Source organism: Arachis stenosperma, chromosome 7 (genome assembly GCF_014773155.1).
Source record: "Arachis stenosperma cultivar V10309 chromosome 7, arast.V10309.gnm1.PFL2, whole genome shotgun sequence".
NCBI classification, from domain to species: Eukaryota; Viridiplantae; Streptophyta; class Magnoliopsida; order Fabales; family Fabaceae; genus Arachis; species Arachis stenosperma.
Genome location: NC_080383.1, coordinates 49,969,781 through 49,980,802, shown reverse-complemented (window position 1 = coordinate 49,980,802; position 11,022 = coordinate 49,969,781). Strand labels below are relative to the sequence as shown.

The 11,022-nt window shown below is 39.5% G+C and overlaps 2 non-coding genes across 2 annotated transcripts; both read right to left on the bottom strand.

The window, feature by feature from the left end:
• Positions 1-1,904: 1,904 nt before the first annotated feature.
• Positions 1,905-2,008, bottom strand: LOC130942954 (small nucleolar RNA R71). The gene has a single exon (XR_009071497.1). It is a non-coding gene; the product is annotated as a small nucleolar RNA R71 (small nucleolar RNA).
• Positions 2,009-7,816: 5,808 nt separating this feature from the next.
• Positions 7,817-7,924, bottom strand: LOC130942375 (small nucleolar RNA R71). The gene has a single exon (XR_009070947.1). It is a non-coding gene; the product is annotated as a small nucleolar RNA R71 (small nucleolar RNA).
• Positions 7,925-11,022: the final 3,098 nt, after the last annotated feature.

Sequence of the window (11,022 nt, the reverse complement as noted above, 5' to 3'; positions counted from 1 at the left end):
GTTTCTTGTTTGAGTCTTGAGTTAATTTTAAGTTTGGTGTCAATTGAATGCTTTAAAAAAAAATTTTTAATTTTTTTTCTTGCATTTTTCGAAATTCATGCATTCATGGTGTTCTTCATGATCTTCAAGTTGTTCTTGGTAAGTCTTCTTGTTTGATCTTGATGATTTCTTGTTTTGTGTCTTTTGTTGTTTTTCATGTGCATCTTTGCATTCATATTTTCCAAGCATTAAAATTTTCTAAATTTGGTGTCTTGCATGTTTTCTTTGCATCAAAAATTTTTCAAAAATATGTTCTTGATGTTCATCATGATCTTCAAAGTGTTCTTGGTGTTCATCTTGACATTCATAGTGTTCTTGCATGCATTAAGTGTCTTGATCCAAAATTTTCATGTTTTGGGTCATATTTGTGTTTTTCTCTCTCATCATCAAAAATTCAAAAATAAAAAAAATATCTTTTCCTTATATCTTTCCAAATTTTCAAAATTTTGGGTTGACTTGGTCAAAAATTTTTAAAATTTGTTGTTTCTTACAAGTCAAGTCAAATTTTAAAAATCTTATCTTTTCAAAATCTTTTTCAAAAATCATATCTTTTCCAATTTTTTTTCCTTTTTTTTCGAAAATTTTAAAAAAAATCTTTTTCAAAATATTTTCAAAATCTTTTTCTTATCTTTATATCAAATTTTCGAAAATTCACCAACAATTAATGTGATTGGTTCAAAAATTTGAAGTTTGTTACTTTCTTGTTAAGAAAGGTTCAATCTTTAAATTCTAGAATCTTATCTTGTAGTTTCTTGTTAGTGAAGTAATTAAATTTTAATTTTAAAATTAAAATCTTTTTCAATCATATTTTTTTCTATCTTATCTTTTTATCTTATCTTTTTATCATATCTTTTTCAAAATTTTATCTTTTTTAAAATTTGATTTCAAAATATCTTATCTAACTTCTAATCTTCTAATCTTTTCAAATTTCATTTTAATATCTTTTTCAACTAACTAATTAACTTTTATTTGTTTCTTATCTTTTTCAAAACCACCTAACTACTTTTCCCTCTCTAATTTTCGAAAATATCTCATCTCCTTTTCAAAAATTCTTTTTTCTGTTTTAAATTTTAATTTTAATCTTATCTTATCTCTAATTTTCGAAAATTACTAACCCCTTTTTAAAATTATTTTCGAATTTTCTATCTCTTCTCTCTTATTCTATTTAATTATTTATTTACTAACACTTCTCTTCACCTCTCTTCATCTAAAAATCCGAACCTATTCTTCTTCACTCTTCCCCCCTTTTCTTCTTCTACTAAAAAAAAGGAATCTCTATACTGTGACATAGAGGATTCCTCTTCTTTTTTTGTTTTCTTCTCTTTCATATGAGCAGGAACAAGGACAAAAGCACTCTTGTTGAAGCTGATCCTGAACCTGAAAGGACTTTGAAAAGGAAACTAAGAGAAGCTAAATTACAATAATCCAGAAGTGACCTTTCAGAAATTTTCGAACAAGAGAAGGAGATGGCAGCCGAACCCAATAATGATAATGCAAGAAGGATGCTTGGTGATTTTACCAAACCCACGTCCAAATTTGATGGAAGAAGCATCTCCATTCCTGCCATTGGAGCAAACAATTTTGAGCTGAAACCTCAGCTAGTTGCCTTAATGCAACAAAACTGCAAGTTCTATGGACTTCCATCTGAAGATCCTTATCAGTTTTTAACTGAGTTCTTGCAGATCTGTGAGACTGTTAAGATAAATGGAGTAGATCCTGAAGTCTACAGGCTCATGCTTTTCCCTTTTGCTGTAAGAGACAGAGCTAGAATATGGTTGGACTCACAACCTAAAGATAGCCTGGACTCCTGGGATAAGCTGGTCACGGCCTTCTTGGATAAATTCTTTCCTCCTCAAAAGCTGAGCAAGCTTAGAGTGGATGTTCAGACCTTCAAACAGAAAGATGGTGAATCCCTCTATGAAGCTTGGGAAAGATACAAGCAATTGACCAAAAGGTGTCCATCTGACATGTTTTCAGAATGGACCATATTAGATATATTCTATTATGGTCTATCTGAGTTTTCGAAAATGTCATTGGACCATTCTACAGGAGGATCCATCCATCTAAAGAAAACACCTGCAGAAGCTCAAGAACTCATTGACATGGTTGCAAATAACCAATTCATGTACACTTCTGAGAGGAATTCCGTGAATAATGGGACACCTCAGAGGAAGGGAGTTCTTGAAATTGATGCTCTGAATGCCATATTGGCTCAGAACAAAGTGTTGACTCAGCAAGTCAACATGATCTCTCAAAGTCTGAATGGATGGCAAAACGCATCCAACAGTACTAAAGAGGCAGCTTCTGAAGACGCTTATGATCCTGAGAACCCTGCAATAGCAGAGGTAAATTACATGGGTGAACCTTATGGAAACACCTATAATTCATCATGGAGAAATCATCCAAATTTCTCATGGAAGGATCAACAAAAGCCTCAATAAGGCTTTAACAATGGTGGACGTAATAGGCTAAGCAATAGCAAGCCTTTTCCATCATCTTCTCAGCAACAGACAGAGAATTCTGAACAAAGCACTTCCAATTTAGCCAATCTAGTCTCTGATCTGTCAAAAGCCACTTTCAGTTTCATGAGTAAAACAAGATCCTCCATCAGAAATCTGGAGGCACAAGTGGGCCAGCTGAGTAAAAAAGTCATTGAAACTCCTCCCAGTATTCTCCCAAGCAATACAGAAGAGAATCCAAAAGGAGAGTGCAAGGCCATTGATGTAATCAATATGGCCGAATGCACAAGGGAGGAGGAGGATGAAAATCCTAGTGAGGAAGACCTCCTGGGACGTCTCTCAAGCAAGAGGGAGTTTCCTATTAAGGATCCAAAGGAATCTGAGGCTCATATAGAGACCATAGAGATTCCATTAAATCTCCTTCTGCCATTCATGAGCTCTGAAGACTATTCTTCCTCTGAAGATGTGACTGGAGAGCAAGTTGCTCAATATTTAGGAGCTATCATGAAGCTGAATGCCAAGTTGTTTGGTAATGAGACTTGAGAAAGTGAACCTCCCTTGCTCATTAATGAACTAGATACTTGGATTCAGCAAATTTTACCTCAAAAGAGACAAGATCCTGGCAAGTTCTTAATAACTTGTACCATAGGCACCATGACCTTTGAAAAAGCTCTATGTGATCTAGGGTCAGGGATAAATCTTATGCCACTCTCTGTAATGGAGAAGCTGGGGATCATTGAGGTACAACCTGTCTTGTTCTCATTACAATTGGCAGACAAGTCATTGAGACAAGCTTATGGAATAGTAGAGGACGTGTTAGTAAAGGTTGAAGGCCTTTACATCCCTACTGATTTCATAATCTTAGACACTAGGAAGGAAGAGGATGAATGCATCATCCTTGGAAGACCTTTCCTAGCTACAGCAGGAGCTGTGATAGACGTCAACATAGGTGAATTAGTCCTTCAATTGAATGGGGACTACCTTGTGTTTAAGGCACATGGCCATCCCTCTGTGACAAAAGAGAGAGAGCATGAAGAGCTTCTCTCAGTTCAGAGTCAAGAAGAGCCCCCGCAGTCAAACTCTAAGTTTGGTGTTGGGAGGCCACAACCAAACTCTAAGTTTGGTGTTAAGACCCCATATCCAAACTCTAAGTTTGGTGTTGGGACTATACAACATTGACCTGATCACCTTTGTTGCTCCATGAGAGCCCACTAGCAAGCTATTGACATTAAAGAAGCGCTTGTTGGGAGGCAACCTAATTTTATTTATCTAATTTTTATTTTATTTTATTGTTATTGTGTTTTATTAGGTACATGATCATGTGGAGTCACGAAAAAAAAATATAAAAATTAAAAACAGAATCAAAAACAGCAGAAGAAAAATCACACCCAGGAGGAAGGACAGACTGGCGTTCAACGCCAGTAAGGAGCATCTGGCTGGCGTTCAACGCCAGAACAGAGCATGAATCTGGCACTGAACGCCAGAAACAAGCAACATTCTGGCATTTGAACGCCAGGAATGTGCCTTGAGAAAAGCTGGCGCTGAACGCCAGTAACAAGCATGGAACTGGCGTTCAAAGCCAGAAACATGCTACATATGGGCGTTGAATGCCCAGAACATGCTTCACATGGGCGTTGAACGCCCAGAACGTTCATCACTGATGAGCGGATAATTTATACGCTTTTTGGCATTGTTTTTAGTATGTTTTTAGTAGTTTTAGTTGAGTTCTTAGTATATTTTTGTTAGTTTTTAGTTAAAATTCACTTTTCTGGACTTTACTATGAGTTTGTGTGTTTTTCTGTAATTTCAGGTATTTTCTGGCTGAAATTGAGGGACCTGAGCAAAAATCTGATTCAGAGACTGAAAAGGATTGCAGATGCTGTTGGATTCTGACCTCCCTGCACTCGAAGTGGATTTTCTGGAGCTACAGAAGCCCAATTGGTGCGCTCTCAACGGCGTTGGAAAGTAGACATCCTGGTCTTTCCAGCAATATATAATAGTCCAAACTTTGCCCAATATTTGATGGCCCAAACCGGCGTTCAAAGTCACCTACAGAATTTCCAGCGTTAAACGCCGGAACTGGCACCTAAATGGGAGTTAAACGCCCAAACTGGCATAAAAGCTGGCGTTTAACTCCAAGAAGAGTCTCTACACGAAAATGCTTCATTGCTCAGCCCAAGCACACACCAAGTGGGCCCGGAAGTGGATTTTTATGTCATTTACTCATCTTTGTACACCTTAGGCTACTAGTTCTCTATATATAGGACCTTTTACTATTGTATTTTCATCTTTGGACATCTAGTTCTTAGATCATAGAGAGCTTTTTGATCATGTTTTTATGATTGAACTCACTTTGGGAGGCTGGCCATTCGGCCATGCCTAGACCTTGTTCTTATGTATTTTCAACGGTGGAGTTTCTACACACCATAGATTAAGGTGTGGAGCTCTGCTGTACCTCGAGTATTAATGCAATTACTATGTTCTTCTATTCAATTCCGCTTGTTCTTTGTCCAAGATATCACTTGTTCTTCAACTTGATGAATATGATGATCCGTGACACTCATCATCATTCTCACTCATGAACAAAGTGACTGACAACCACTCTTGTTCTACAAGCAATCAAGGCTCTAGTGTTTATCTCTTGGATTCCTGATAACACGATGCATGGTTGATCGCCTGACAACCGAGTGCTCGCCTGACAAACGAGCCAGCCATTCCGTGAGATCAGAGTCTTCGTGGTATAGGCGAGAACTGATGGCGGCATTCAAGAGAATCCGGAAGGTCTAACCTTGTCTGTGGTATTCTGAGTAGGATTCAATGATTGAATGACTGTGACGTGCTTCAAACTCCTGAAGGCGGGGTGTTAGTGACAGACGCAAAAGAATCACTGGATTCTATTCCGGCCTGATTGAGAACCGACAGATGGATAGCCGTGCCGTGACAGGGTGCGTTGAACATTTCCAATGAGAGGATGGGAGGTAGCCACTGACAACGGTGAAACCCTTGCATAAGCTTGCCATGGAAAGGAGTAAGAAGGATTGGATGAAGACAGTAGGAAAGCAGAGAGACGGAAGGGAAGGCATCTTCATTCGCTTATCTGAAGCTCTCACCAATGATATACATAAGTATCTCTATCTTTATCTTTATGCTTTATTCGTTTATCACTATACCCATTTGAGTCTGCCTGACTGAGATTTACAAGGTGACCATAGCTTGCTTCATACCACCAATCTCCGTGGGATCGACCCTTACTCGCGTAAGGTTTATTACTTGGACGACCCAGTGCACTTGCTGGTTAGTTGTGCGAAGTTGTGTTTATGCCATGGTATTGAGCACCAAGTTTTTGGGATTCATTACCGGGGATTGTTTTGTGTAAAAGTATTGATCACAATTTCGTGCACCAAGTTTTTGGCGCCGTTGCCGGGGATTGTTCTTGAGTATGGACAACTGACGGTTCATCTTGTTGCTTAGATTAGGTATTTTTCTTCAGAGTTCTTAAGAATGAATTCTAGTGTTTCATGATGATCTGTTGAAATCTGGCTGGCTGTAAAGCCATGTCTAATCTTATTGGACCGAGGTTTCAACTGATCATCACAATAGCTTGTTAATCTCTATCAATCTTGCTATTGGAGCAATGATCTGCTAAGGCTTGGCTGGCCATTGGCCATGTCTAGAGTTTTGGACCGAAGCTTTCTTTGAAAGCTTGGCTGGCTGTGAAGCCATGTCTAATTCCTGGACCGGAGTCTTAGACTAGCATTGCAATGATTCCTGGAAATTCAAATTGAGAATTCTGAAACCTTTATTTTCTATTTTCATATAATTTTCGAAAAAAAAGCACAAAAAAATTATAAAAATCATAAAAACCACAAAAATTTTTATGTTTCTTGTTTGAGTCTAGTGTTTAATTTTAAGTTTGGTGTCTTGCATGCCTTGTTTATTTGATCTTGGTTCTATTTTCAAGTCAATAGCACAGGGGACTGAAGATTCAGAACATGCAGCAGAGGAATTACACAGAAAAACTGGGCGTTCAAAACGCCCAGTGAAGAAGGACAGACTGGCGTTTAAACGCCAGCCAGGGTACCTGGTTGGGCGTTTAACGCCCAAAAAGGTAGCATTTTGGGCGTTAAACGCCAGAATGTGCACCATTCTGGGCGTTTAACGCCAGGATGGTGCTAGGGGGAAGATTTTGTTTTTCAAATCAATTTTTTTTAGTTTTCAAAGTTTTTCAAAATCAAATCTTTTTCAAATCATATCCTTTCAATCAAATGTTTTCAAAATCAATTTCTTTCCTTTTTCAAAGATACTTACTAACAATTAATGATTTGATTGAACATCTCAAGTTTGTTGCCTTTTCTGTTGAGAAAGGTTTAATGTTTGAATCATATCTTTTCTTGTTAGGCAAGTCATTAATTTTTAAAATCAAATCTTTTTAAATTTGTTTTCAAATCATATCTTTTAAAATTGTTTTCAAATCAAATCTTTTCAATCATATCTTTTTAATCACATCTTTTTCAAAATAAGTTTTCAATCAAATCTTTTTAATTTCTAATTTCAAAATCTTTTCAAAAATTACTTGATTTTCTCCTTTCACTCTTGGTTTTCGAAAATCAATTAAAGTTTTTCAAAATATTTTCAAACTTTTTCACTTAATTTTCGAAAATTTCCTTCCCCTCTTCCCACATCCTTCTATTTATGGAGTATTACTCCTTCTTAATGCACAATTCGAACTCTATCTAATCAAGTTCGAATTCTTCTACCTCCTTCTTCTATTTTTCTTTTCCTCTGACACCTCAAGGAATCTCTATACTGTGACATAGAGGATTCCATATTTTCTTGTTCTCTTCTCTTTCATATGAGCAGGAACAAAGACAAAGGCATTCTTGTTGAAGCTGACCCTGAACCTGAAAGGACCTTGAAGCGAAAGCTAAGAGAAGCTAAGGCACAACTCTCTGTTGAGGACCTGACCGAATTCTTCAAAGAAGAAGAACCCATGGCAGCCGAAAACAACAACAATGCCAACAATGCAAGGAAGGTGCTGGGTGACTTTACTGCACCTACTCCCGACTTCTATGGGAGAAGCATCTCTATCCCTGCCACTGGAAGATCCTCATCAGTTTTTAGCTGAGTTCTTGCAAATTTGTGACACAGTCAGGACTAATGGGGTTGACCCTGAGGTCTACAGACTGATGCTATTCCCTTTTGCTGTAAGAGACAGAACTAGAATATGGTTGGACTCTCAACCTAAAGAAAGCCTGGACTCTTGGGAAAAGCTAGTCAATGCCTTCTTGGCAAAATTCTTTCCACCTCAAAAATTGAGTAAGCTTAGAGTGGAAGTCCAAACCTTCAGACAGAAGGATGGTGAATCCCTCTATGAAGCTTGGGAAAGATACAAACAATTGATCAGAAAATATCCCTCAGACATGCTTTCTGAATGGAGCATCATAGGTATATTCTATGATGGTCTCTCTGAACTATCCAAGATGTCTTTGGATAGCTCTGCTGGAGGATCTCTTCATCTGAAGAAGACTCCTACAGAGGCTCAAGAGCTCATTGAAATGGTTGCAAATAACCAATTCATGTACACTTCTGAAAGGAATCCTGTGAACAATGGGACAAGTCAGAAGAAAGGAGTTCTTGAGATTGATGCTCTGAATGCCATACTGGCTCAGAACAAGATATTGACTCAACAAGTCAATTTGATTTCTCAAAGTCTGTCTGGAATGCAAAATGCACCAAGCAGTACTAAGGATGCTTCATCTGAGGAAGAAGCCTATGATCCTGAGAACCCTTCAATGGAAGAGGTGAATTACCTAGGAGAACCCTATGGAAACACCTATAATTCTTCATGGAGAAATCACCCAAATTTCTCATGGAAGAATCAAGAGAAACCTCAACAAGGTTTCAACAACAACAATGGTGGAAGAAACAGGTTTAGCAATGGCAAGCCTTTTCCATCATCTTCTCAGCAACAGACAGAGAATTCTAAGCAGAACCCCTCTGACTTAGCAACCATGGTCTCTGATCTAATCAAAACCACTCAAAGTTTCATGACTGAAACAAGAGCCTCCATTAGGAATTTGGAGGCACAAGTGGGACAACTGAGTAAGAAAGTTACTAAACTCCCTCCTAGTACTCTCCCAAGCAATACAGAACAAAATCCAAAAGGAGAGTGCAAGGCCATCAACATGGCCGAATTTGGAGAGGAAGGAGAGGAAGTGAACGCCACTGAGGAAGACCTCAATGGGCGTGAACTAGCCTCCAATGAGTTCCCTAATGAGGAACCATGGGAATCTGAGGCTCAAAATGAGACCATAGAGATTCCATTGGACTTACTTCTGCCTTTCATGAGCTCTGATGAGTATTCTTCCTCTGAAGAGGATGAGTATGTCACTGAAGAGCAAGTTACTAAATACCTTGGAGCAATCATGAAGCTAAATGACAAGTTGTTTGGAAATGAGACTTGGGAGGATGAACCTCCTTTGCTCACCAAAGAACTGGATGACTTGTCTAGGCAGAAATTACCTCAAAAGAGACAAGATCCTGGGAAGTTTTCCATACCTTGCACCATAGGCACCATGACCTTCAAGAAGGCTCTGTGTGACTTAGGGTCAAGTGTAAACCTCATGCCTCTCTCTGTAATGGAGAAGCTAGGGATCTTTGAGGTACAAGCTGCAAGAATCTCACTAGAGATGGCAGACAACTCAAGAAAACAAGCTCATGGACTTGTAGAGAATGTTTTGGTAAAAGTTGAAGACCATTACATCCCTACTGATTTCATAGTCCTAGAGACTGGAAAGTGCATGGATGAATCCATCATCCTTGGCAGACCCTTCCTGGCCACAGCAAAGGCTGTGATTGATGTTGATGGAGGAGAGTTGATCATTCAAGTGAATGAAGAATCCTTGGTGTTTAAGGCTCAAGGATATCCCTCTGTCACCATGGAGAGGAAGCATGAAGAGCTTCTCTCAAATCAGAGACAAACAGAGCCCCCACAGTCAAACTCTAAGTTTGGTGTTGGGAGGTTCCAACATTGCTCTGAGTATCTGTGAGGCTCCATGAGAGTCCTCTGTCAAGCTACTGACATTAAAGAAGCGCTTGTTGGGAGGCAACCCAATGTTATATTTTATCTATTTTCTTTTGCTATTTTATGTTTTTTGTAGGTTGATGATCATAAGAAGTCACAAAATCAATTGAAAAAGCAAAAACATAATGAAAAACAGGAAGAAAAACAGCACACCCTGGAGGAAGAACTCACTGGCGTTTAAACGCCAGTGAGGCTAGCAGTTGGGCGTTTAACGCCCAGTCTGGCACCATTTTGGGCGTTTAACGCCAGAAAGGGGCACCAGACTGGCGTTAAACGCCAGAAAAGGGCAAGAACCTGGCGTTAAACGCCAGGAATGGGCATCAGCCCGGCGTTTAACGCCAGAAATGCCTCAAAACGTGATTTTGAGTGCCATTTGGTGCAGGGATGACTTTTCCTTGACACCACAGGATCTGTGGACCCCACAGGATCCCCACCAACCCCACCACTCTCTCTTTTCTTCCCCCATTCACCAATCACCTCAATACCTCTTCCCCAAAAACCCTTCACCTATCAAATCCCATCTTTCTCTTCACCACTCACATCCATCCTTCATAAAACCCCACCAACCTCACCCTTCAAATTCAAACCACTTTCCCTCCCAAACCCACCCATAATAGCCGAACCATATCACCCCCTCTCTCCTATAAATACCCTTCTTCATCCCTTCATTTTCACACAACCTAAACACCACTTCTCCCCCTCCTTGGCCGAACACAAAGCCACTCCCTTTTCTCCTCATTTCTTCTTCTTCTACTCTCTTCTTTCTTCTTTTGCTCGAGGACGAGCAAACCTTTTAAGTTTGGTGTGGTAAAAGCGTTGCTTTTTCGTTTTTCCATAACCATTTATGGCATCCAAGGCCGGAGAAACCTCTAGAAAGAGGAAAGGGAAGGCAAAAGCTTCCACCTCCGAGTCATGGGAGATGGATAGATTCATCTCAAGGGTGCATCAAGACCACTTCTATGAAGTTGTGGCCTTGAAGAAGCTGATCCCCGAGGTCTCCTTTTCACTCAAAAAGGGTGAATATCTGGAGATCCGCCATGAGATCCGAAGAAGAGGTTGGGAAGTTCTCACCAACCCCATTCAACAAGTCGGAATCTTGATGGTTCAAGAGTTCTATGCCAATGCATGGATCACCAAGAACCATGACCAAAGTGTGAACCCGGATCCAAAGAATTATCTTACTATGGTTCGGGGGAAATACTTGGATTTTAGTCCGGAAAATGTAAGGTTAGCATTCAACTTGCCCATGATGCAAGGAGATGAGCATCCTTACACTAGAAGGGTCAACTTTGATCAAAGGTTGGACCAAGTCCTCACAATCATATGTGAAGAGGGCGCACAATGGAAGAGAGATTCAAGAGGGAAGCCGGTTCAATTGAGAAGGCATGACCTCAAACCCGTGGCTAGAGGATGGTTGGAGTTTATCCAACGCTCAATCAT